Consider the following 27,362-nt stretch of genomic DNA (forward strand, 5'->3'; position numbering starts at 1 on the left):
TGTGCCCCACATTACATCACTGACTACAGTTCAAAAATACTTCAGAGGCTCAACATTCTTTGGGACATCCTATGGTTTATGAAAGGCACTTTCTAAAGGCCAGTATTTTCATTTTATTTTCCTTAAGTACTTTAAACTTAAGTAGCAGATCAGAAAATCATGTGCAGAAGAATTAGACCAAACGCATGCCTAAGACATGTTTCGCCAATTTTCCTATCAGATAGGGTTCCCACTCCAATTTTGAGAGGAAGTCCTATCCCCGGGAGCTGCCAGCAATCTGATTGGTCAGCAGCTCTCTGGTCTCAGCTGTGCCTTTGGGAACAGAGGACACCACTGGGACTGCAGCCAATCCCACCAAAAGTGAGCCGGGGGCTTGATGAGAGGTAAACCTGGGGGCGTTTGACGGGGCCAGGAAAGGGAGCCTGTGAAGAAGGCACTCACCCACCTTTCCCTGTCAGACCCTGAGTAAAATAACCTGCCTGGCAAAGCCCCCATCGTCAACTGACACCAGCCAGGTAATTGTGGTGGACAGGAAGTAGCCCTTACATAAGGACCTCAAATGGGGCGAGGCAAGGAGGGTGACCCTGAGGCTTTCTCACCCCACAGAAAATTGAAGTGATATCAGGGACAGGCAAATAAGCAGCAGGAAAGTCACCCACAGATTTGTATGGGCTGTCCCACTTACAAAACAGCCCGTGGTATTCTGGAAAAGATTTGCCCCACAGAAGGGGATGTCATCTAAATCAGTCAGCAGAAGCAAGTGGGGAAAGGTGGCAGTTCTGCTGTGTGTTAGCTGCCTCACCCTCAGGATGGTAGAACAGTGCCATAAAAACGTCATAATCTGATTTGAGCAGCCAGGTTAGAGAGCTGCCATCTAGCCTTTTATCATGTTGACACTCTCTCTCCTCCGATCACATTTCCTTCTTTAATGCATTGACATGTCTTCGTTCATGTAGTGTGGCTCAATGATGCTATATTTTTTGCACCTGGTACCACTATTTAGAATGTCTGTCACAAGAGTTTTTGTCTGCTGACCTGAAGAGTTCCAACATCTGATGTTACTGGATCCTTCTAGTATTTAACTTTCTGGTTACATCTATCTACTAGTAGTTTCCATCTGGTGCTTATCCTCATCCACTGCTGTTAACATTGTTCTGAAGATAATTGGTGCACACATGCTTGAAGAGAAATACAAGGGTGATGGTAATAAGGAGAAGGAGGTGAAAGGAACCAGTTCTGCATCGCTTGATGATGGTGCTGATGAGGATAATGGTGACCATTTTACCCATTCGTTACTTCTGCCTTCTTCTCCTTCATTACACCACCATCATCACCCACCTTCTGTATCCTATGCAGCAGCTCTGGACCTTTCACTCAGGGAACTCAGATGGTCAGAGATGAGAATATTACACTGGATGGCTTACTCAGAATGTGGCAGCCAGAGCTGAGGGCGACTGGAAGCTGTCAACATGCCTTCCTTGGTTGAGGAGGTAGTGGGCTCAGGTTCCTTGGTTCTGCTCTGAAATGCAGAATGTTCAGTGTACATCACACCAATGTGTAGGCCCCAAGCTCCCTCTCCCATCAGGTGCAGAATATGAAACAAACATTTTGAGTACAGCACAGAGGAGGTCATCCAGTCCTTCTTGTCACTGCTTTCTGCAAGAGCAGCTCAGCTGGTCCCTCTGCCCTGCCGCTGTTCTGTAGCTACTCAATTATGCTCTCTCTTTGGGCAGTTAACCAGTTCCCCTTTGAAAGCCACAATTGAATCTGCCTCCATCATGCTCTCAGGCTGCACATTTCCTGTCCTAACCACTTACTACATAAAAGAAGCTTTTCTTCATGCTGCCATCGATCCTTTTGCAATCACCTTAAATTGGGCTCTTTGCTTCCTGACCCTTCCAGCGATGGAAACAGTTTCTTCCTGTTTAGTCTGCTCAGACCCCTCATTGTTCTGAACATTTTCAATCAAATCCCCTCTCCACTTTCTCTCCTCTGAGAAAACAGAATTACTGGGCGGCACGGTGGCACAGTAATTAGCACTGCTGCCTCACGGCACCAGGGACACGGTTTCGATTCCCTGTTGTCTGTGTGGAGTCTGCACATTCTCCCCGTGTCTGCGTGGGTTTCCTCTGGTTGCTCTGGTTTCCTCCCACAGTCCGAAAGACGTGCTGGAGGTACATTGGCCATGCTAAATTCTCTCTCAGTGTACCCGAACAGGTGCCAGAGTGTGACAACTAGGAGATTTTCACAGTAATTTCATTGCAGTGTGAATGTAAGCCTACTTGTGACATGAATAAATAAACTTTAAAACTTTAAATTAAATACAGTAAGAAGTTTAACAACACCAGGTTAAAGTCCAACAGGTTTATTTGGTAGCAAATACCACACAAGCTTTTGAGGCTCTAAGCCCCTTCTTCAGGTGAGTGGGAATTCTGTTCACAAACAGAACTTATAAAGACACAGACTCAATAATCCACATTATCCGCATCTCCACATCATTTAAATTAAATGCCAGAGCTAAATGGCTGATTCCATGTGTCAGGGATCTGAGCTGTGAGGACTTTGAGGAGACTGCTGAGTCTTGTAGTTTTATTACCCCTAAATATAGCATATCAGAGGTGATTGAACAGAAACAAGACAGAAAGAAATATGGAGTACAAGGGAGCATGCACTTAAGGTGAGAGATGAAAAGTTCAAAGGAGATGTGAGGGCAAGTTTTTTACACAGAGTGGTAGGTGTCTAGAATACTGCCGGGGTGGTGGTGCAGGCAGATAGAATAGGGGCGTTTAAGGGGCTTTTAGATCAGCAATGAATATGCAAGGATCCAGTAGAGGCAGCTGAGGGACTTCACTGGTGCATTCTGGGAGAAGTCGGACCAGCAACATTTACCAAGAAGTGGGAAGCGAAAGATCACCTCCAGTGATAAACAGGAGTTAGAGCATCCGGTGGGCACATCAGTGCATTACAGGGGATACAGAGGGAACATTGATTTCTCACTTGAGACTTGAGGAATGACAGCTTATGTGTTGAGGATTCTCATGTTTCTCTGCTGCCCCATTTCACCAGCAACGCAGGCATGCTCTTCCTCTTCTCCGGCCAGATTGAGGTCCTGTTCCTCAAAGCGTGGAAAGTTTTGCAGATCTGGCATACTCCAGCTGGCTGCGCCCACTGACACCTGTTGTACTGACACATATAGGGAGAGTGTAGGTGGGAGTGTTTGACATTTAAAATGGTGATAAGGTGTGACAGGGTGGGAGCTGGAGTGCGCCGAGCACAGCAATACTGGGGGGAATATGGCGATTGTGGGACTAAGGTGGGGGAGTCGGGTGCCTGGTGTTGACAGAGTCCAAGGTGGCTGAGTGTGAAAAGGGGTTGGGGGTGCGAGGGGGAGATTGGGGTTGATTCACTACCCTGGCTGAGCGAAGAAAATCAATCATCTTCTTCTGACACTGCTGCCCTATCCACTTTTGTATTGTACTTGCACTGACCAGGGCTGCCACTGCATCCCAGGCGTGGTTGGTCACCCTCCTGGACAGCTGTCTCATGGACCGGGTGTATTCGGTTTCCCGCCTCTGTGCCACTGCATCCAGCAGTCTGGTGAGGGCTCCCTCTGTGAAGTATGCTGCTGCCTTCTTGGCTGCCGTCCCCTGCAGTAGCTGTTGGAACAAGTGCTGGGGAGCTATTTATATGGAGCTCAGTAAGAAGTCTCACAACACCAGGTTAAGGTCCAACAGGTTTATTTGGCAGCACACGCTTTCAGAGCACTGCCCCTTCATCAGGTGAGTGGGAGTTGTGTTCACAAACAGGGCACATAGACACAAACTCAATTTACAAGATAATGGTTGGAATGTGAGTCTTTACAGGTAATCAAGTCTTAAAGGTACAGACAATGTGAGCAGAGAGAGGGCCAAGCACAAGTTAAAGAGATGTGTATTGTCTCCAGCCAGGACAGTTAGTGAGATTTTGCAAGTCCAGGCAAGTTGTGGGGATTACAGATAGTGTGACATGAACCCAGGATCCCGGTTGAGGCCGTCCTCACGTGTGCGGAACTTGGCTATCAGTTTCTGCTCAATGATTCTGCGCCGTCGTGTGTCGTGAAGGCCACCTTGGAGAATGCTTACCCGAAGATCAGAGGCTGAATGTCCGTGACTGCTGAAGTGTTCCCCGACTGGAAGGGAACACTCCTGCCTGGTGATTGTCGAGCGGTGTTCATTTATCCATTGTCATAGCGTCTGCATGGTCTCCCCATTGTACCATGCCTCGGGACATCCTTTCCTGCACGTATCAGGTAGACAACGTTATCCAAGTCGCAAGAGTATGTACCGTGTACCTGGTGGATGGTGTTCTCATGTGAGATGATGGCATCCGCGTCGATGATCCGGCACGTCTTGCAGAGGTAGCTGTGGCAGGGTTGTGTGGTGTCGTGGTCATTGTTCTCCTGGAGGCTGGGTAGTTTGCTGCGGACAATGGTCTGTTTGAGGTTATTTGAAGGCAAGAAGTGGGGGTGTGGGGATGGCCTTGGCAAGATGTTCGTCTTCATTGATGACATGTTGAAGGCTCCGGAGAAGATGTCGTAGCTTCTCCGCTCCGCGGAAGTACTGGACGACGAAGGGTACTCTGTCCACTGTGTCCCGTGTTTGTCTTCTGAGGAGGTTGGTGCGGTTTTTTGCTGTGGCACATCGGAACTGTTGATTGATCAGTCGAGCGCCATATCCTGTTCTTATGAGGGCGTGTCTGCTTGGCAGTGTTTCGCAGCTGGTCTGCGTCCTGAGTGCAAGTTGAGAATATGGACTCTCTTGGTTTCCAGGTTGCGGCGTTTGCTGTAGAGCAAACTCTCTCCCACACTCTCTCTCGTTTTCAGGCTTTCTGTGAAACTGTCAAATGTCAGCTAATGGTTACCTAAAACCTTGTTATAATAGTGTTCTCTCAATGTAAACCCTATCTCCATTACTAGCTTATATTTCTTCATGGCATGGCAAACCATTCTGCTTCTCTCTTCTTGAGGACGATGATAGAAAGAGTGATGGATGTGTGGACCCCAAAATGGAGAAGTGAGGACTTCAAGACCATGCAACAATTAATAGGTGATTATCATAACATATGGACAATTAAATGGTATATGTTCGGATTTTCTCACAGATAGACTGGACCTTCAAGAGTTAGCACTAGGCTATTTGGGATCATTTGCAGGTGTTAAGCTTTGCCAAGTTATAGCTCAATATCTTATATAGCATGTTATATTTGTACCGCTGTATTTTAACATCTTTATTACTTATACGACAACTTCTTAATAAAACATTCATACTTCAGAACAAATCTCCCTCTAGTCTCTTTGCACAAAAGACCGACATTCTGATAACTTACGCACTATCTATCTATCTTATTCAAAGGCTGATAAAGGAATTCCTGAACAAAAAACAAATTACAAAGCGTGGGAGAAGACATAGGATTATGACTAATTAAAAGAAATTGTAAGTCTGACACCAACACTAAAGCTATATTACTCAAATCAAATAATTTAATCATAGTTTTAAGAGGCATGTCATTGCATAAATAGAAGCCTAATTAGCTGTCAAATAAGTTTTTTTTCCTGAGCTCTGAACCGAGAATTCAAGCGCAATTAGGGTTGGTACATTTATCGGGGAAATAATGTGTGATTTATATGCCTGTCTCACAGAAAGAAAGCTCATAAAGATTACAGAGAAAATAGTAAAGTGTCAATCATATTTGGGGTTGAATTCTCAATATCTTGTGTTCAGCTTCTTTTTGCAAAGATCTTTGTTTGCTCTGTTCAACTTTTATCAGCAAAGGAAATGGTATTGCCAAAGATCACCAGACCAGTTCTTGGAATGAGGGGATTGTCCCATGAGGAGAAATTGAACAAACTAGACCTGTTTCCCTTCAGTTTAGTAGAGGTTTTACAATTGAAACAAATCAAATTCTTAACAGGTTTGACAGGTACATGCTGAGAAAATGTTTCCCTGGTTGGGGAATCTAAATGTGGAGATGGCCTTCATGACACACGACAACGCAAAGTCGCTGAGCAGAGACTGATAGCCAAGTTCCACACACATGAGGACAGCCTCAACCGGGATCTTGGGTTCACGTCACACTATCTGTAACCCCCACGACTTGCCTGGGCTTGCCAAATCTCACTAACTGTCTTGTCTGGAGACAATACACATCTCTTTAACCTGTGCCTAACGCTCTCTCCACTCACATTTCTGAACCTTTGAGACTTGATTACCTGTACAGACTCGCATTCCAACCATTATTTTGTAAATTGAGTTTGTGTCTTTATATGCCCTGTTTGTGAACAAAACTCCCACTCACCTGATGAAGGGGCAGTGCTCTGAAAGCTTGTGTGGCTTTTGCTACCAAATAAACCTGTTGGACTTTAACCTGGTGTTGTGAGACTTCTTACTGGGGAATCTAAAACAGGATTACAGACTCAGAATAAAGGGTCAACCATTTAGGATGGTGAAAATTCTTACCAGTCACAGGACTGTGAATCCTTGGAAAGCTCTACTCCAGGGAGCAGTGACTGTTTAGAAATTTGTCACAAGGCTCCTTTATTTTTGAAAAGAAACTTTTCAAATTTCAGCTGGCTAGAAATTTGGCAATTTGAAATGAGGCAGAACAAACAGCTTAAAAATGCAAGACTGCTTTTCAAGGTGAAGGAGAAAAAGCAAACAAGACACCCTCAGAGGAATGTGATGAGAGGGACTTTTCTTATCTTGAAAAGAAATCCATTGATACTCGTCACTGTCTAAGGAAGAGACAGTAACTGCAAAGTGCTAATTGCAAGCGCAATTAGCACCAATGAACAACTTCACACATGATACTTAATGATCTGACTGGGTCAGGTAAGAGCAGTGGTGGGAGCTTGGACTTGGAGAAAGTTCCAGAAGCAGAGAGAAGCAAATTTCCAGAGATTCCAAGTGCGGCCGAATCTTAGTTAGGCTGCATTTGGAATATAATGTTCAATTCTGGTCACCACACTACCAGAAGGATGTGGAGGCTTTGGAGAGGGTACAGAAAAGATTTACCTATTGCTTGGATGTTGCCAGGTATGGTGGGCATTAGCAATGAGAAAAGGTTGGAGAAACTTGGTTTGTTCTCACTGGAACGACGGTGGTTGAGAGGTGACTTGATAGAAGTCTACAAGATTATGAGAGGCATGGACAGAATGGATAGTCAGAAGCTTTTTCCCAGGGTGGAAGAGTCAATTACTAGGGGGCACAGGTTTAAGGTGCGAGGGGCAAGGTTTAAAGGAAATGTATGAGGAAGATTTTTTACACAGAGGGTGGTGGGTGCCTGGAACTCGCTGCCGGGGGTGGTAGTAGAAGCGGATACGATAGTAACTTTTAAGGGGCATCTTGACAAATATATGAATAGGATGGGAATGGAGGGATATGGTTTCCGAATGGTAGGGGGTTTTAGTTAAGTCAGGCAGCATGGTTGATGCAGGCTTGGAGGGCCAAAGAGGCTGTTCCTGTGCTGTAATTTTCTTTGTTCTTTGTTCAGAGAAAATGCCAATTCCCCTCCCTCAACCCTCTCGCCAATGATGTGCAAAGCCCATCTGCCCAAGCTCAAGACATTCATGGACAAGAAACTGTCACTTAAACTGAATGGAGGGAGACGTGTGCAAGGAATTCTTCGTGGCTTTGACCCCTTCATGAATCTTGTTGTGGATGAATCTGTTGAGATGACTACCGGGGGCCAGCAAAACAACATCGGCATGGTGGTCATCAGAGGGAACGGAGTTTTCATGCTGGAAGCCTTAGAACAACTGTAGTGAAGATAGCTCTAGTCCTGAAAACATGGCAAGAACAGAGCAAAGTCCACTCATAATCATTTTGAAGCCTAGAATTTTGTCCTTTGTTTTTCTGGTAGAAGGTGCAATCTTCCATTTCTGTGAATTGGTTATTTGTACTTTTGGGATTGATAGGGTATTGAATATGTTTTTGTATGAAAAAAAGACGGGGCAGTCACAGCTTTCAAAGATGCACTCTACCAAATCCTTCAACCCCTTCCAGGTTATGTTCTCTCACATTCAGACGAAGTGCTTACATTGGTAACTAGGAACCCATGTGTCATCCTTTATACAGTCATCTGGCAGAGCTCTTTCACTCACAGTTTTCATGCCTTCACCCCATTAGAAATCTCACTTGATGTGTCATGTTTGTTGCATGAGCCAGTTATCAAGCCTGCATGGATTGCAAAGACACCTTGGGGCTTTGCTGCTGCAAGTCGAGGGCCTCATCATGGCCAAGAGACTCCAATCAGAGCACAACAGCCAGCAATCAGCTAGAGTTTTGCCTTGGAACACAAGATTAAATTTCAGAATTCACACATCACACACTGCCACAAAAGAGAAGGAATGTGAAAAAAATGACTTGTAATACATACACACACACTCACACAGATACACATACATACATACACACACATTCACACAGATACACACACACAGATACACATACATACATACACACACACACACACATACATACAGACACACACACAGGTACACACACACACAGACAGACACACACATACATATATACAGACACACACACAGACTCACAGGTACACACACGCATACAGACACACACATACATATATACAGACACACACACAGGTACACACACACGGATAGACACACACACATATACACACAGACACACATACAGACACAAACACATAGATGCACACAAACCCACACATACACACAAGTAGGTGACATCAGTTTGAGTCCTCCTGGATTTTAACTGCAAAACCACATTAATATATGGCTGCTCAGCTGCCTGTCGGATCGATTCAGTAACGGCTGCACACTCACCTGCAGCTAGATCTCCAGCAGGTCAGCAGCTGGCTATTTAAAATGTAAATGCAGCTAATACAGAGAGGTTCAATCCATAAAGCTGATGTTAATTTCTGCATTTCCTGGAAATATCTTAATTTGAAAGATAAATTAAAAGCAAGCCCCCATATATTCTGATCCATCCATTCAGGCTGTAAGTGAAGATGTGAGGACACAGAAGCACATTCAATTTCCATTGGACATAAAAAAGATGCCGAAGCATAACTTTTGTTCTCCCCGTGTCTGCGTGGGTTTCCTCCGGGTGCTCCGGTTTCCACCCACAGTTCAAAGATGTGTCGGTTAGGTTGATTGGCCATGCTAAATTGCCCCTTAGGGTCAGGCGGACTAGGTAGGGTAAATGCATGGGGTTATGGGTTTAGAGCCTGGGTGGGGTTGTGATCGGTGCAAATGTGATGGGCCGAATGGCCTCCTTTTGCTCTGTCGGATGCTATGAACAGCCTTGGAGATGGTTGGCACAGGCAGGTAATTCCTCACCTTCATCAGCTGCATTTAGTGTTGGTAAAGATTATGGTCCACAACTTCCGAGCCTTCAGATATTGTAACTCACAGGTGCACTGCAGAATCACCACAATATAAATCGCAAACATCAGATGGTTCCGACTGTCTTACAGTAATAGTTACCCAGGAAAGGTTAGAAGTATTAAAACCACTCCTAGCTTCTGGTAACTAATATCTGAATCCTCTGCCCCATCTCCTTACCCCACTCTCCATGAGACTGCCTTCACGCCTGCCAAACCCCAAAGGGTCACTCCTGAAGGACTCTCTCCAACAGTCACTTCGCCACTGACCGCCCAACCACCACTGACCAACTGACTACCCTGCTGCCTGACCACCATCCCACACCAACTGACCAACCCTGTCACTGAGCCCCTCTGACCGACCTCATCCACTGAATAATCGAGCCCCCCCCCAACCAACTCCTCCCACTGCCTGCTTGGCACCCATACTCCCACTGACCAACCGATGTACCTCCAAAAACGGGCATGACTTCCTTACCTCCGAATCTCTAGCCTTGACTAAGGCCTCAGGGAGGCACTGCACTACACAGTTCACATCTGGCATGAATTAGGGGTGGCACGGTGGCACAGTGGTTAGCACTGCTGCCTCACAGCGCCAGGGACCTGGGTTCAATTCCGGCCTCGGTTCACTGCCTGTGTGGAGTTTGCACATCATCCCTGAGTCTGCATGGGTTTCCTCCGGGTGCTCTGGTTTCCTCCCACATCCCAAAGACATGCTGGTTAGGTGCATTGGCCATGTTAAATTCTCCCTCAGTGTACCCGAACAGGCGCCAGAGTGTGGCGACTAGGGGATTTTCACAATAACTTCATTACAATGTAAATGTAAGCCTACTTGTAACTAATAAAGAATAAACTTTAAACTGAAAAGAAGTGACTGGATTTCCAGGGGTGAAATGAGGAGCACAATGACAATCCAACTCCAGCTGCCACTCCACGTAGGTTCAGTCCCCAAGTAACTAGGTGAGAGCAGAATGCAGGAGCACCCCACCCTCATATCATTGTGGAATCCCTGTATCCATGTGGACTGCAGCAATTCAAACAGAAGGTTCACTCCCACCTTCTCAAGGGTAACTAGGGAGCGGTAATAAATGCCAGCCTTGCCAATTCTCCCCATGAAAAGTCATTTGGAAACTGCAGAAATTTGACAACCTGCCTGAAGAAGCAGAACCTCTTTACATTGTTCGCTCAGACATACCTAGGTAACCGATTCTCTGCTTGTAGGCTCAATGGACTGTGGGAAGCTTTCTTTGTGGGGCCACCAGCCAATTTGTGATCTTCTAATTGGCCCAATTGGAATTGGCTACTATTTCTGCAGCTCCTCTTTTGCTTCCCTTCCTCCTCTTGCAACAAAATCAAATGAACAAGAATAACACTCATCAACAGTTGTGCCTATTGAGGTTGTGTAACTTGAAAATATTCACAAAAAAAGCAAACCATCTCCAATGCACCATCTTCCGTGAACATGCAAACCTAGAATAGTAAACAGATAGCTGTGATCTGAGTGATTTCAGGTGATTAACTCCTTTAAATACCACTTCTAATGGACCTTGGGAATCCAACCCCAATTACTCAATGGGTTCAATGTTGAGCGGAATTTTAATTCTTGATCATTAAAATAACATTCACATACAAATGACTTCATTGGACCATGATATGTATTAATAAGTATGGTGATTGTCCCTTTACATGACCCAGCAGACCAGTCAGGGACAAGGTTAGAGATTCACTCCAGTAATCAAGGGTTTCGGTTCCACAATCATCTCTGGAGCTGGTTGCAGTAACGAGGCTGCAAGTCTCTATATAGCCTTCACATGTAAATAAATATGTTGTTGTTTATCCCTTAACTGGCGAACAATAATTATTACTATAAGTATGCCTGATGCTGATGGGTAGCTCTATGTGCCTTAAACAAACTGTGCACTTAAAATAGTGAACAGTGCAAATTTCACAGTTTCAGTCTCCCAATGTTATTTTAACTGCCCTATTCCCACAAGGCAAGAAAAGTTAGCATCATTCCTACCTATATCCATGCATGCTTATCACTAAAAGATTGGTTGCAATAAAGTTGTGGTTCATACAAAAATTGCTATTGGCAAGATTTGAAAGTGGGTATGCATTCCCATAAATGCAAGTTATGTGAGTTGCTGAGCACAGAGGCAGGATTAAAGATTATGGCATTTTTATGATGGAGAAAAATATTTTAAACTTAACTAAGGATAACTATATGGGCATGAAAGCTGAGCTAGCCGTAGTGAACTGGGACACTAAGCTAGAGGATAGATCAATAGAAGAAGCAGTGGTAGACTTTAATGGGGATATTTCAGAATATTAAGAATAAGGGCTGCACAGTGGTTAGCACTGCTGCCTCACAGCGTCGGGGACCCGGGTTCAGTTCTGGCCATGGGACACTGTGCGGAGTTTGCTCATTCTCCCTATGTCTACGTGGGTTTTCCCCGGGTGCTCCGGTTTCCACCCACAGTCCAAAGGTGAGTGGGTTAGGTTGACTGGCCATGCTAAATTGACCCTAGTGTCAGAGGATTAGCAGGGTAAATATGTGGGTTTACAGGAATAGGGTCTGGGTGGGATTGTGGTCGATGCAGACTTGATGGGCTGAATGGCCTCGTTCTGCACTGTAGGGATTCTATGATTCATGAAGTATATTCCTTCTATAAAGACAAATTCTAAGAGGAGAACCCATCCACTATGGTTAACTGAAGAAGTTAAGGAAAGCATCAAACTTAAAGAAAAAGCATACAACTGCACAAAGATTACTGGCAGGCCAGAATATAAAGAGCAATAGAGAATGACTAAAGGGTTAATCAGCCAAAGGAATGAGAAGGAGCGTTTAACTGCAGCTCCCCCTTGTTAACAGTGCAGAGCTGCGAGTCAGTTCAGGTGAGTCACATGCCTGGGGAGTCCATACCAGTGTCACATGGGCGTTCTTTCATTGCACAAAGTGTGGGATGATTGCAGCCGTCCGACGGGGATGGCACCCGTTTTCTCGCCTGAAATGACATAGGAAAATTCCGCCTGTGATGTTTTTTCTCAGAGGATTGTGTGACTTTGGAACTCTGCCTCAGAAGGCAGTGGAAGTGGGGTCACTGTATATATTTTTGAGGTGGAGGTAGATAAGTTCTTGTTAGGCATGGGAATCAAAGATTATCGGGGCAGATGGAAATGCGGAATCCGAAAAACAGATCAACCATGGTCTTATTGAATGGTGGGGCATGCTTGCAGGGCCGAATGGCCTACTTCTGCTTCTATTTTGGACGTTTATAAAAGGAAGGTGTCCATACAACAATTTGTGCAGGTTCTAGGGGGCCTCACCTGCAGGCTGGAGAGCTGGCAAGGGCCCAGTGTTACCTTTTTTTGTGAAGGCCCGGCAATTGAGGTGCATGCGCTTAACTGGCAGCAGCAGTACTTCTCAAAGCTTAAGGATGCTATGGGTGGAAATCCTGCCCCCCAAGAGCTGCTCAACAGGTTAGGTGGATTGGCCATGCTAAATTGTCCCTCAGTGTCAGGGGGAACTAGCTATGGTATTTATCTTGCGAGTCCCCCTGACACTAGGGTCAATTTAGCATGGCCAATCAACTTAACCCGCACATCTTTGGGCTGTGGGAGGAAATCGGAGCACCCGGAGGAAACCCACGCAGATATGGGGCGAATGTGCAGACTCCACACAAACAGTGACCGGAGGCTGGAATTGAACTCGGATCCCTGGCGCTGTGAAGCAGCAGTGCTAACCACTGTGCCACCATGCCGCCCCATGCATGAGGTAAATGCATGGGGTTACGGGGATAGGGTCAAGATGGGATTGTAGTCAGTGCAAACTCGATGGGCTGAAACGCCTCCTTCTGCACTGTAGGATTCTATGATTTTATGATTCTAACAGTGCCACTGGGGAGGTAGTGGTTGCCTGTGGTAATGCACCCTGCTAAGGCCCAAGATCACCAAGGGGTTTTGCAGGCTGGGGGCTGCAGAGGATAGGGGAGGGAGTCAGCAGTGATGGCAGTGGGTGGCTCTCAGTGGCCAACCCTTCCTCATGCTGGATTCTTCGATCATGCACTGAGTACCTTACAACAAGTGATCCCAGGGAGCCAACATGGTGTGTTGTTCAGACTTCCTGCATAGAAATTCCGTTCCTGCCCACTGCTGGGTGAATACCAGCAGCGGACTTAACTGGGGTGGAGTTGGGAGTGGGGCAAGGTGGAGAATTAAATGCTCCCCTCACCACCAAATCCACCACTTTCTGTCTCTAAGTCATAAGATTAGGTTCAAGTGGAGGGGAGGCAATAGTGGTGTTATTGCTGGACTATTAATCAAGAAACTCAGCTAATGTTCTGGGGACCAGGGTTCAACTCCCACCACAGCAGATGTGGGAATTTAAATTCAATTTAAAAAATCTGGAATTAAGAATCTGTTGATGACCATGAAACCATTGTCGATTGTCATAACAATCATTACATCATTACATATTGATTCCAGATTTTTATTGAATTCCAATTTCACCATCTGACGTGGTGGGATTTGAACCTGGATCCCCAGAGCACTAATTTGGATTACTAGTCAGTGACAATACCACTACCTCCCTCTGAAGTTGATATTTCAATGCAGTGTCAGAGATAGATTTTAAACTGAGACACAGTCTGATCTCTTAGGTATTAATATTTATCCTTCAAGTAACATCAGCAAAACAGTTTATTAGGTCATTATTTTATTTGTGAGACATGGCTGCACATACTGACTGCCTAATTTCTTCATTACAACAGGGGCATCAATTCAAAAAGTACTTAATTGACTGTAAAGTGCTTTGGGACAACCAGAGGTCGTGAAAGGTGCTAAATGAGTGCAAACATTTTCTTAGTTTTAGTGGGCAGATATGATACTCAAAAGAAATCATCCCACATCAAATTAGCATGTGTCTCTTGAAGGTATGTATATTCTCCAGGCTGTTGCTCATTCCCCTAAGTGAAGTTTTTGTCTTCTGCATGTTCCATGAAGAGATGAAATTTGGCAACATGATCCTTAAGATCCTTCTCAAACTGTACTATCGAATATCCCAGATTGATCTTGGCACCATAGACCCATCTTCAACATGGCTTTGGAGTCCTTTATAGAATCATAGAATCACTACAGTGCAGAAGGAGGCCATTCGGCCCATTGAGCCTGCACCGATAACGATCCCACCCAGTTCTTATCCCCATAATCCCACATTTTTACCCTGCTATTCTCCCATACATTAACAGACAATTTAGCATGACCAATCCACCTAATGCACTGTAGGAGGAAACCAGAGCACCCGGAGGAAACGCACGCAGACAGAGGGAGAACAGACAAACTCCACACAGACAGTGACCCAAGCCGGGAATCGAATCCAGCTCCCTGGCGCTGCGAGGCAGCAGTGTTAACCACTGTGCCATCATACTGCGGTGATTTATGATTCTGGAGCTTGCATGGATCTTATAGCAATGTTGATATAGCTGTGGTTGTAAGAAAACACATAGGTTGCATCAGCCAAGGTTGAAAAGCATCCCCCCAGAGACTTAGCAATCTGTGAAAAACGCCACAAAATAGCTGGATTCCGCAAGGCTCAATAAGTCATAGGTGACAACTGCAATGTCATTAATGACTTTGTTTCGGACAACTCATTGTTGTAAACAAGCTGCATGTTGAGAGAGTAATAGCTTATGTTGATGCTAATAATCCAAAGATAAATTGATAACATTGCTAGTTCTGAAAAATGCACTTGTGACTTAATGACATTGCAAGCAGGTATTAGTTAAAATATACTTCAAAAAGGGGGTTCCTGCACGTCAGTATACACAGATAATCAATTTGGCATTTTTAACGCAAAAGATGCAAATTATTTATAAGAGCTCATGTCTAAATAGTGTAATTCTGCTTAGAAGTGTCATAAACATTGTCGTACATGACAGATGTAAGCTATGTTTTTGCACATTTTGGACAAGTAACCACATGGGATTTTGTGTGACACTCTCAAATGCTTTTAAAGACTACTGAAGACTTCATGTAATGTCAGATGTTACAAGTTTCTGTCCAGATTAATTAATTTTACTGGGGGCTTAATTCTGTTTCCTTGGGGGGATTTATCGAACAGCATCATATATTTCTGCTCTGAGAAAATATATTTAAGTTCACACATGATCTCCTGTAACTCAGGGCAACATAAGTGACGTAACAATAAATTTAATGGACAGACTTCTTGCAAATAAACATGAAAAAAACAGATGGTGATGTTGTGTTTAAAATATATTACATTTGTGAGTTAGCTCTATTGCTGTCTTATGTACCAAAGCCAATTCTGATTTTCACAGGACATTTTAATTTGATTTGATTTGATTTATTATTGTCACATGTATTAGTATACAGTGAAAAGTATTGTTTTTTGTGCGCTATACAGACAAAGCACACCATACAAGGGTAGGAAAGAAGAGAGTGCAGAATGTAGTGTTATTTTAGCATTACAAACTTAAGATCAGAAAAGATTGAAAGTTGAATTATGGGACATTCCGAAAAACTAACATGATAAATTTTCACCCCAAAATGGCAGTGGTTGTAAAAAGAAACACAATGCTCATTTTAATACCTAACCAATTCCTTCATAACGTGATAATATTTCCTGGATCAAATTAAAATAAATATCACAACAGCTATTTCTTCAGGTAATTGGGGGTTTATTTATTATGTTTAGAGTTTACTTCTTTTAATTCAAAGCGCTCAGTTTGATTTATTTGATAATCCTATTTTATACTAAATTTTCAATTTGCTGTGCTATTTTGTTTAATTTACATTATTGGATAATTCTATTTTTTTCATGCAAAATGATCAGAATCGGAGATCCAAACTTCACACTATATCCATCTTCAAACTGTGTATGACTTCTTCACGACCTAATTTTCTACGTGTCTTTGTGTCACCTGCAAACTTAGCTACCATGTTTTCACTTCACTCACCTAAGTCACACAGCCCATGACAATGCCTCAAACAATCAGTGTCAACTGGCCAATCCATCAGCACCATTTTCTCATGCAGCATAAATTATTGTTTCCTTTGAAATTTGGTGTTCTTGTACTTGTCTTGATTAATGCAAAGCAAAAAGCTTCAAAAGTGTGTTTTTTTTTCAGCAATATTTAAGTTCTGTACTACCAAGCAAGCGTTCTTACGTTACATGACCAGATGGAACACCACACTCCAAATGAGTCACAGTCACATTTTATAAATATTTAGCATCACTTGCTTGCGTTGGTATTCTGCACCTTTATTATTGAAGCCGGCACCTGATATGCATTTTTCACAGCTTTCCCAACCTGCCCTGTTACTTTCAATGACTTAAATACTAAAACGCCCAAGACTCCTTCTTCTTGTGCCCACTAAAATTCCACCTTTCCTCATTTTTCCTACCTAAATACATCACTTTATACTTTTGTGCAAGAAACTTAATCTGCCATATGTCTGTGCATTTCATCAGTCCATGTTCTCCTGAAGCCTTCTACCAAATTATTTTCGAGTTACTTATTATCTGCAAACTTTGAGGTTGAACCATTTTTAATCAAGTCCCAGTTAGTAATATATATCAAATAAATTTGTTAATGGGACAAGTATGATTGAATCAGGCAAATCAGATGTAAGCCTGCATGCAACTTCCAAGGCAGATCATCTTTCTTGTACTCTTTGGGCAGTTGTTTGCCATTTTATGTCTTGGTGTTGGTTGGACTTGAAGCTGGGAGAGTTTCGGATCCATCTTTTGCGTGTGTTTTTAGGCCCCCCTGCCCTATACGCACACTGCCTGCAAAATTTTGAGAAAGTCTGTTGCTCACTGCAGAAGCCTGTTTGGGGGGGCGGGGGGGCGGTGCTTAAGGCACCTGCAGAGAGGTAGTGCACATGTGCAGGCTTCTGACCCCCCCCACCACTCAGACCAATCGCGGACCCCCCTCCTTCCCCACCAATCGCATCCCTTCTGCCTTCCCTCCACTGATCACTGCAGTGTGGCAGCGGGTCCTCTTCCCCACTTTCCCCTCTCACCACTTGCCCCACCCATGTCACTGCCCGGTGGACATTTCCCAGGTGCCAGGGTGGCACTGCCAATCTGGCACTGCCCAGGGCATCCCCCTTTCCGGAGGGCCTCAAAGGCCTCTGGTTCCACTGGTGAGGCCAAGTCAACTGTTCCTTGTTCATGGGGAGCATGTTTATTCCTCGCCGGCGAGAACATTTCCCGGTGAGGTCATAAAGGCAGGCGAGCCCGGATGATTGAGAGCCAGTCTCACTAATGACATGTAAATACTTTTTAAAATAAATGTCAATGAATTAACCTGCCTCTCGCCCATTTCTCGTGAAAACCGGTGCCAATCGGGCTGATCGCTTTACACCCTACTTTACAGCCACACAGCGCCCGAAAATGGGCACAACCCGATTGTAAAATCCTGGCCTTTGAGTTGTGGCGATACTGTGCCTTTAAGAAATGTATTTATATCATGTTTCTTGTGAAAGGTTTGTTCAGAATTCAGCTGTGTTTAAACAGTGCCTATTTGTCTGCTCCAGGCAGCCCACATGCTGAGAATGTAGAAGAATAATCGATCCCAGGTAATGGGGTGTTTGTTTTAATCTGAGCTCATGCATTTCTGTGCATTTTTGGTTTTTCCCCAGGGGTTTCAGAGTAAGGTTTAATTATGTTGATTGATAAGAGAAAGGGTCATGTACTAATGGAAAGAGTCAAGCTTACAGGCAGGTAGATTGTGTCTGGGTCGGCAAGAAACAAGAAGTGTTTCTCTCTCTCTCTGGAGTCAGCTGTTTGGACCTGCTAGAAAATAAGTCTGTCTCTCTAGAGGTGTTCTAATGGTTTAAGGACTGGTAGCCCTTGTAAGCCTGTATTGTTTGCTAACTCATTTTTGAAGAGACGTTTAAGTCTATAAGAGGAATATTGCTTAAATTGGAACTAATAGAGATAGATTAGCAGTTAAAAATTGAATCTTGTCATGTGTAAGTGTTTCAATTGGAAAAGGTTAAGCTAATTCATTTGTTATACTTAAACTGCATTACTAAATTAAGTTTGTTTTGATAAAAGCTCCCTAATGGGTCAATGGAATCACCTGGAATGAAACGCATTATCCTCACACTAATACCAAAATCAAAAAAGATGTTGGGGTCTAGTCGGGCTTATAACATACCTTGAGGTTTCTGACGTGGTCCCTAACAGTGTCATGACATTTCTAACAGGTAATGGAATTGTTAAAAGCATAGAATATTCTGGGCATTGATGATGTAAAAATTGGATTTCCTTTTGAAAATGTTGGATGATTTACTGTAATCTGACTGCCCACAGTTCAGTGGAAGGTAAATTGAAATTGTATCATTATACTCGAAAACAATACCATGATTTATATCCTTTTATGCTATGTGAGGAGCATTGGCACATGCTCAATGTAGGCACTGAACTAAGGAAAACATACTTAATCATCCAAATGAGATCGGTGAAGAAGCTATATTTTATTTTGCAACTTAGCCTCAATTGAGGATCTAATAATGCAGATGTCTATGGCAGCAGTCTAACCATTCATGGAAGATGCACAAGCTGCTCTTAGATCATGCATAATGGGAAATGTCTACAGATGTCCCAGAAGCTCCCATATGGTGGGAGTTGAATCCATCCTCAGATATCTTGCACAGTGGCTTCCTCTGCCAGAGTCACCATCTGGAGCACTCTGTTTAACATGGATTCGAACACCTGCATCAATGTGGATGCTCTGCAAGCATCCTTTTATGTTGTTTTAGGAGCGAAGCCTTGAGATTCAGATTTCTAACTCATTCAGACAAGAGGCAAAACTCCTGGCTCTCTTGACAGCAATGTTTATGTCTCTGGTGCCGCCCGAAGTTGCTCCTGGTTCAGCAGTGCATTTCCTCATCTGACTCTCCTGGGCTGCTTCTGGTGCTTGCGACAGATTGAGTGAGTCACAACATGTGATGTGAAGGGCTGGCAGTGTCAAATCAACTGGAACATCACCGTCCTTCCTCACACACATTCTTGGCAGTGAAAATGTTTCCACCGCTGCAGCTGCAATCCTGGGCACTCTCTGTCCTGCAGGCCTGTCAGACATTCTTTATTCTCTGAACCTTTCTATTTGACCGAAAATAATTAGGATGTTCCTTCCCCCATGGGTAAGCTGTGAACCATGGATAAACTCTGAAAAATCCTGACTCTTGGAGCTTAGCCAAAAAATATAATGAATCTGACCCTGGAGATGGTAGTAAGACAGCACACACTACATTTTTCCTGCATAAATTGTGTTCTGCCCTACTTCTGGTTCGGTTACACTCAACTCATAGAAGTGTTGCTGAACACAATTTCTCACTTGAACCACAACAGGAGATATTAGGACAGGTGACCAAAAGCTTGGTCACAGAAGTAGCGTTTAAGGTTCCTCTTGAAGGTGGTGATGGAGAGCAAGAGAGATGGGGAGGCAGAGAAGAGCAGGAACGGAAATTCCAGAGCTTACGACCTATTCAGCTGAAGACACAGTCAGTCACCAATATTGGAGCAATGAAAATCGGGGTTGCACAAGAGGTCAGAATTTAAGGAGCTCAGAGATCTTCCAAAGTTGTATGACTGGACGTGTGGGAAGTAAAAGAAGAGTTAAAGAGAGGATAAAATAAATGAAGGAATGAGTCTACTTGTGTAAGAGGATGTTCTAGTTGCTGAATGGGGTAGCTCCCCTTCTAATTTTAACAGCTCCCAGTGCTCATCCTATGTGCACATTTCACACTTTTGTACTCATGTCTGGTTTGCATCATTCTAGATTCCTTGGATATACTGTAAGTCTCAAGAATCCATGCCAGATGATACAAGGATTGGTCCCTTAACGCACTTCAATGCATCAAGCACTTTCTGATTGTTTCTGAATGTTTGGTTTCTCATATAGACACATTTCTTATACAGACACATCTTCTCACTTTTAGGTGAAGAGCTGTTCTTTCACTGTTTGGAGTTTTATTTGCCTTCCTGCAGACTCCTTGGCATGGTTCTGGGAATAGAGGGATACAAACGGATGGTCTAGTTAGGAACACATGATCGGTGCAGGCTTGGAGGGCTGAAGGGCCTGTTCCTGTGCTGTGTTGTTCTTTGTTCTTTGTTTGTTCTTTGTTCTCTAAGAGCACATGGACCAACCATCCATTGGCCAATATATCTGGATGATTAGCTGCACCATCATTGTCTAGATTAAGAAACTGGTACAGTGCTATGTCCCCATTAATTTTTTTAAGGCCTTAATAAGGCCTTTGCGTGGCGCAGTGGTTAGCTTTGCTGCCTCATGGCGCCAGGGACCCAGGTTCGATTTTCAGATTGGGTCTTTGTCTGTGTGGAGTTTGCATATTCTCCCCATGTCTGCATGGGTTTCCTCTGGTTGCTCCGGTTTCCTCCCACAGTCCAAAGATGTGCGGGTTAGGTGGATTGGCCATGCTAAATTGCCCTTTAGTGTTAGGGGGACTAGCTAGGGTAAATGCATGGGGTTATGAGGATAGAGCCAGGGGAGGATTCCGGTTGGTGCAAACTCGATGGGCCGAATGGTCCCCTTCTGCACTGTACGATTCCATGATTCTAAGAATAAGCTTAGTGAATGCCCTATATATAGGCCCGCCATGAATTAGACCATATTATTAACTTTGGCCACACAGTAGGCCTGCCAGTGTTGGTCACTCATGCCAACAATGTATCTGTGGTAAAATGCTATGCAATATATTATTGGCTCCACGTTGTTAAGGAGTTCAAAATATGGCACCACCCAGGGGGCACTGCCTCCCTTGCCCAACCACCCAGGGGCCTAAATGGCCTCCAGTCCTACCAGTGAAGCCATCGCATCAAGTCCCCATTGGTGGGGACCATACATGATCCTTGCCAGTAAGGATCTTCACTGGCGAGGCCGTTGAGGCAAATTAGAACGTAACTGTTAAAATCAGCCTCATGCCCTTCCTGGGTACAAGGTTGATCATGCCGGAAATCCAGGGCCGGTAAGATCGCAAGAGGCGAGAAACCAGACACGAACCTGATTTTTCACCTCTCGTGGAATCTTGCTGATGTGGCGAGTTAGTAAGATCACTCCTAAAGTGTTTAATGTTTTATTTATCTCAGTATATATAGCATAATATCCTTTAGGTTGTAAGAGGGAAATAAAATGAGTCGAGTCTTGGAGACAGTGTCAAACTTCAAGAAATTTTTTTATTCCACATGCATGAGGGAGAGCTGGACTCCGGCCTGAAATCTCAGATTGCCTGCAAGTCCTTCTCTGCCCCTGGTAGATTGGCACAGGTTAATATACTGTTCCAGGTCACAAAGGTTTACATTAACACATTAATTCCTCGAGTTGGATGCAAGATGGTTCTTCTAATCTCGTTATGCAGACTGCATTGTTCAGTGCAACTTCGTTAATCAGTTCTTGGACAGTTCCGTTTACCTGATTATAATGTCAAAGCGTTGTATCTGCCCAACGGATTTGCACTGACGTGTTAATCGTTACCCCCTCTGCTAGATGATTGTGTTTTACAGAAGACTATACCCTCCCTAGACTATATGGAGCCTGGCTGCCTTAATGCCGGTTCTCCCATTGTTGTGATAATTCAGAACAATCTCCTGCACATCAGAAGTTGATAGCATGCGTTATTTGTTATCTGTCAGCAGAGCAGGTCTCTCGCTGTCTGTATGAACCCTTCCCTTCCCTCTGGTGAGGCTTTGCTCTCTGAGCTTTCTCTATGTAGCCCTACATGTATTATACTGAAATTAAATAAAATATGAATGGACATATAAATTAAAATATAAAATACACAATCCCCGATATTGTCCTAAAACAATCCCCAACAATCCCCACTGTTGGCTCTTGGTCATACCCAAGAAAGCCACTGACATCTATTGGTGTCCATGTACCCTTTTGTATTCTAAACTATACCTTGTGGATATCGTTGCCTGTCCTCATGGAAGCTCTCCAGCCTTGGTCATTGTTGAAGAAATGGTACCAGATCCTTCAGGTGGCCAGCCCTCCAGATCATGGAAAGTGTCCTAAACCACCCTGCTGTGAGTAACAGCCACTAGCTTCTCCCATTCCCGAATGCTAAAGGCTGCTGGTGGGGTATGTTGAAAAAGAGTCTGAGTTTTACCCATTTTCCATTGTAGACAGCACATAATTGTGGTCCACACCAGCATTATGTCCGTACCGACAGTCATCCCATTTCTAATTATCTCCCACCCATCTGTTAATTGGGTGCCTGCTGACCCTGGACCGAGTATATCCCACCAATGTTATGTCCCGGAGAAACCCACCCGGGTGGTGGTCTGGATAGCTAAGTCCACCTGGATCCTTCCCTTGCTCATCTGATCTGTTGATTGCATGACATACTCCTGAGTGAGCCCTGTTGCTTGGTGCATGGCCTGCCAGATTATTCTGTCCAGTGTTTTGTCAATGTACAGTGAGTTATCCCACCAGGCCCCAAATAGGTAGCCTGATGTTCGTCCGGGGAGGTAAAATTCCCCCACTTTTAAAGAGTCTGTCACTTGCAGTCAGAAACTGTGACTGCACAGCGTCCCACACAGGAGGCCTCCCATGATTATTTCCTTTTCTGGGGGGATGAAACACCACTGTGTCGGGCCGACCTGTATGGCTTTGAAAGCTTCTTTTAACGGCAGAACATCGACTTTTACCTTGCTGTTATTTGACAAGGGTTCAAGAGTCCGACAGGCACACACTATGTAATGTGCCTGACTCTGAACAGCACTCTACAGTGCTTATGTATGCCAGGTCATTTTGGTGGGCTATATATCCCCTGGATCCAGTCCGGTAAACCCAGCACTCCTGCACTGTTCCCAGTGACTCAAACTGATAGCTGTCCCTAAAGGTTCCTTTGGATGGGTTCTCCTGTGGGACTGCCATAATAAATTTTATCCCTCCCTCTACTGGCCCGCCGCCTGGTCTTGTGACCACCAGTTCGTGCCTGTCCCTGTGTGTGTTAAGGAGGTTTACTTCATATAGGGAGGTGAATAGGTGCCACAGGATAGTCCCAAATCTCAAGTCCTCAATGTCAGCCCGGATATATCAATCAAATCTCTAGTAAGAGTATCACAGGCTCTCCCCTTTGCTTATGCTTGGGTGGTGTTAATTATACCCGCAGATACCTTGTCCAAGGCCTGCAGTAGCTCCTCTCCTTGTAGGTCTATGGCAGTAAGTGCATACTCGGTCCCATATGCCCCATATTGTAGCCCTTTTCCGACTTAAGGGCTACCCAGGAGGCATAACTGTCTCAGCTAGCTGCACCAAATTCATGACTGAGTTTGCGCTGCCAAATAACCCTCCAATGTCGCTTAAAGTGCTCCTTTTACTACGCCTGCGTAGCCTAGATTCCGGGGTTATCCTATAATTCTAGTCGTCTATGGTCTCCTGTAGTCTAATTTTTGCTCATTTAATGGCATTGGGATGATCATAGCACTTGGAATGTAACACTTCCAACAAACCGGAGACGTTGTATGTTATTTCTAAGGATACCATCGTGACATTGTGTAGTAGGGTTTTAGATTTCCCAATCCTCACTAGTCCATCTGAGGGGAGGTCAACCAATTGAGGGCATTGGGTAGGCTTTTGATACCCACAAGTACGAGGGTTATAACATCTAATCTCCCTACATCCGAGTTTATCTATTACATGGATGCAGTATTCCTGACAGTACTGACCTTCAAGGCTGGGTTCACTCCAAAGGGAGGGAGATCGGCCCATCCCGCCATTAAATTTAAAAATGGACCGAATATCCACATCCCCCATCCTGATCCTGTAATGTTACATGTATAAGCCCACACACCCGATCATATATCCCCTAAATAACCAAGTGTTCCTCTGAGTCCGTTTCTGTTTTTAGTCCCATTTCAGAAGGTGTGGGGAACCAGTGACCCCTTTGCAGTTCATGCAGGAAGCGCCATCTTGTAGAGTGCCTCACAGCGTCCAATCCCCAGTCCATGTCAACCCATCAGCAGCCCGGGTCTTTGATCCTAATTGACATTCCGGTCTCTCGAGGGGCGCGTAGACAGTGTGTTTTAGCATGGATTTTTCCCCATACAGGCGTAATCACTTGCGTGCGGTGACTAACAGGGGTCACTCGGTCCAAAACCCAGGTGTCCGATTTCTTAATCCATCCGCCTGCCCCCCCCTCCGCGGGAATCTGGATGTATTGTCCCGGACGCAGGCAGGTGTCCCCCTCCACGTGGACCATCGGTGCCTCCCAAGTCCCCATACGGCTCACCAACAAAAGTATGAATCTGGGGAAAAAGGGTAACATTACCCCCAACAGTCGGGGGAAGTTTCGGTCTCTTTAGGTTATTTATGCAGTTTCAATTGCATATAGTGTTTCCACCTCGGCGAACCTTTCATATCTACCAAGGCGCATGTGCCCCCTGAAACAATCATCTCGTAGGGTCCTACCCATCGAGGCTGCAGACCTGCTTATTCAGGAAGAACTTTGACTATTACCTTATTTCGGATACTTTCCTTCTCTCTTTCTCAGTCCCTGATTCTCTGTGTACCTACAACCTCCCCTTTTAAACTGTGCAGCTGTACAGTCAGGTGCCAGACGAAATTGAACACCCACTCCCTTGCATTACAGACCTCTGCATTCCCGGTCAGTACATCCTCAGGAAGCACAATGGCTCTCCCAGTCATTAGTTCAAATGGCGTCAGCCCCGTCCCGCTAGCCGGGGTTGCTCACATTTTCATTAGCATAGCGGGCAAGACTTTTACCCAACCCTGTCCTGTCTCCACTAAGGCCTTTGTCAGACTGCTTTTAAGAGCCCTGTTCATTCTTTCTATCATTCCTGAACTCTGCGGATGGTATGGGAGATGGAATCGCTGCTTGATTCCCAGCAGGGCACAAGCCTGCTTCATTAATTTCCCTGCAAAATGAGAGCCTTGATCTAAGCCTTAACTGCAGTGAAACACCCCATCGCAGTATCACTCCCTCTGCGAGTGTCCTAGCCACTGTTTTGGCTGTGCAGTCCAGAAAAGTCTGCCGATAGTTGTTCCCACAGTAAGAGTTTTAACAACACCAGGTTAAAGTCCAACAGGTTTATTTGGTAGCAAATACCATTAGCTTTCATTTCCACTCCATCTGACGAAGGAGCAGTGTTCCGAAAGCTAATAGTATTTGCTACCAAATAAACCTGTTGGACTTTAACCTGGTGTTGTTAAAACTCTTACTGTGTTTACCCCAGTCCAACGCCGGCATCTCCACATTATAGTTGTTCCCACAGCTCCTGTGGTTGGGGTCGATGCCCCACCCTTCTTTCTGATCCTGCCCTCTCTCAAAACCAGTCTCTTTGAGAATGAGGAGCTGAATTTACCTTCATTGTTAGCGAAACAACAGAGGCACAAGTGCTGTGCAAAGAAAAAATAAATATCCAGTATTTAATAAAAAATCTAATAACTCTAATAAATCTAATAACTCAATCATTGGACTATTGATCCATTTGATGGAATAGAAAGCTTCAATGTGGTGCCAATGTGCACAGCAGAGGAACATTTGCTCCCTTCCCTCTCACCTGTAATACATTTTGTTTGCTACAAGATGAATGTCCTAGATAACTTATATCCTAAACTCTTTGATAGAACTTTATGCCGATTGTTTGAATATGTACATTCCTCTGGTACATTAATCATAGAATCATAGAAATGATTCTATGATTCTATCATTTCTATGATTCTATGATTAATGTACCAGAGGAATGTACATATTCAAACAATCGGCATAAAGTTCTATCAAAGAGTTTAGGATATAAGTTATCTAGGACATTCATCTTGTAGCAAACAAAATGTACTACAGGTGAGAGGGAAAAGAGCAAATGTTCCTCTGCTGTGCACATTGCCACCACATTGAAGCTTTCTATTCCATCAAATGGATCAAATCCCACAAGGCTGGTCTACGTGTTATTTTGGTAAATTAGCACAGCAGGAAAAATATACCACGATTATGTGGGGTCTATCTGCCCAAATGCAAACAAGAATACATGACAAAGCTTAAGACTGCATAAGCTGATTCTTGGCTTCCTAGAAGTTAAATAAACTTCGTGTGATACTAGGATGCGTGAGTCAAACAATTAATTAAGGGCACAGTGTAGTATTTTTTTGAAATCTCAAACATTTGATTAACGTGACAATTTCACAATGCTTTCGACAAGTTTAAACTTCACAAGCCATAAAAAAGGCAAAGCTGGGCTATTCTAAAACAATGCTTTTGTCGGTGTTGTTTTATAGAAAGAAAGTGTGGTTCAAAATAATTCAGCTGAATTTGGCCAATTCATCTCCTCATCTTCCAGCATTTTTAAACTGTACCTTAAGCCTTGTAGAACAATGGGAATATATCAGGCAATCTTGAGCCTTAACTGAAAAATATAGCATAAAGTCCTGCTGGTGCTTCTGAATGAGAATTCCTAAAAATCAATGGGAGCCTTTTACAGCTCCTGGCAAATAATCAAAATGCAGTGCTCTCTCCAAGCAGATGGGGCTCATTTTCTTTAGTCCAGTTTGATTCCTGTCATGGTTCTGTTGGTGATTATTGTCCCTACAAATCGTCTGCTGTCTTTTCCTCTCCTCCTCCTGCCTGTGTCTTAAAACTGCAACTCTCGCCTCATGTTGTTCTTTTGCCCCTTGATTTTTTTAAAAATAGTTATCGTGACGACTACCCCTTTCCCATACTTGTTTTTAGTTTGCCCCCTCCACCCAGGCCATCTGCTCGGCCATGGATGCATCCAAATGAAATCTTTTTCCCCTCATTTTCTTAATCAATTTTATATTATGATCAACTATAGTTTGTACGATAGATCCCTCGGGTCCCCATTGTAAATCCCCTGTACAGGCACCTGTTTTATTACACCTGGCCATCTCGGCCACTTTTGCACTCTCTCTCCTCTCATGGGCTTTCCC

The 27,362-nt window shown here is 44.2% G+C and overlaps 1 pseudogene; it reads left to right on the forward strand.

Annotated features, from left to right (window-relative positions):
- Window positions 1-7,567: 7,567 nt before the first annotated feature.
- On the forward strand, window positions 7,568-7,798 carry LOC144484073 (small nuclear ribonucleoprotein G pseudogene; annotated as a pseudogene).
- The last annotated feature ends 19,564 nt before the right edge of the window (window positions 7,799-27,362 follow it).

This window comes from Mustelus asterias, chromosome 3, assembly GCF_964213995.1.
Source record: "Mustelus asterias chromosome 3, sMusAst1.hap1.1, whole genome shotgun sequence".
NCBI classification, from domain to species: domain Eukaryota; kingdom Metazoa; phylum Chordata; class Chondrichthyes; order Carcharhiniformes; family Triakidae; genus Mustelus; species Mustelus asterias.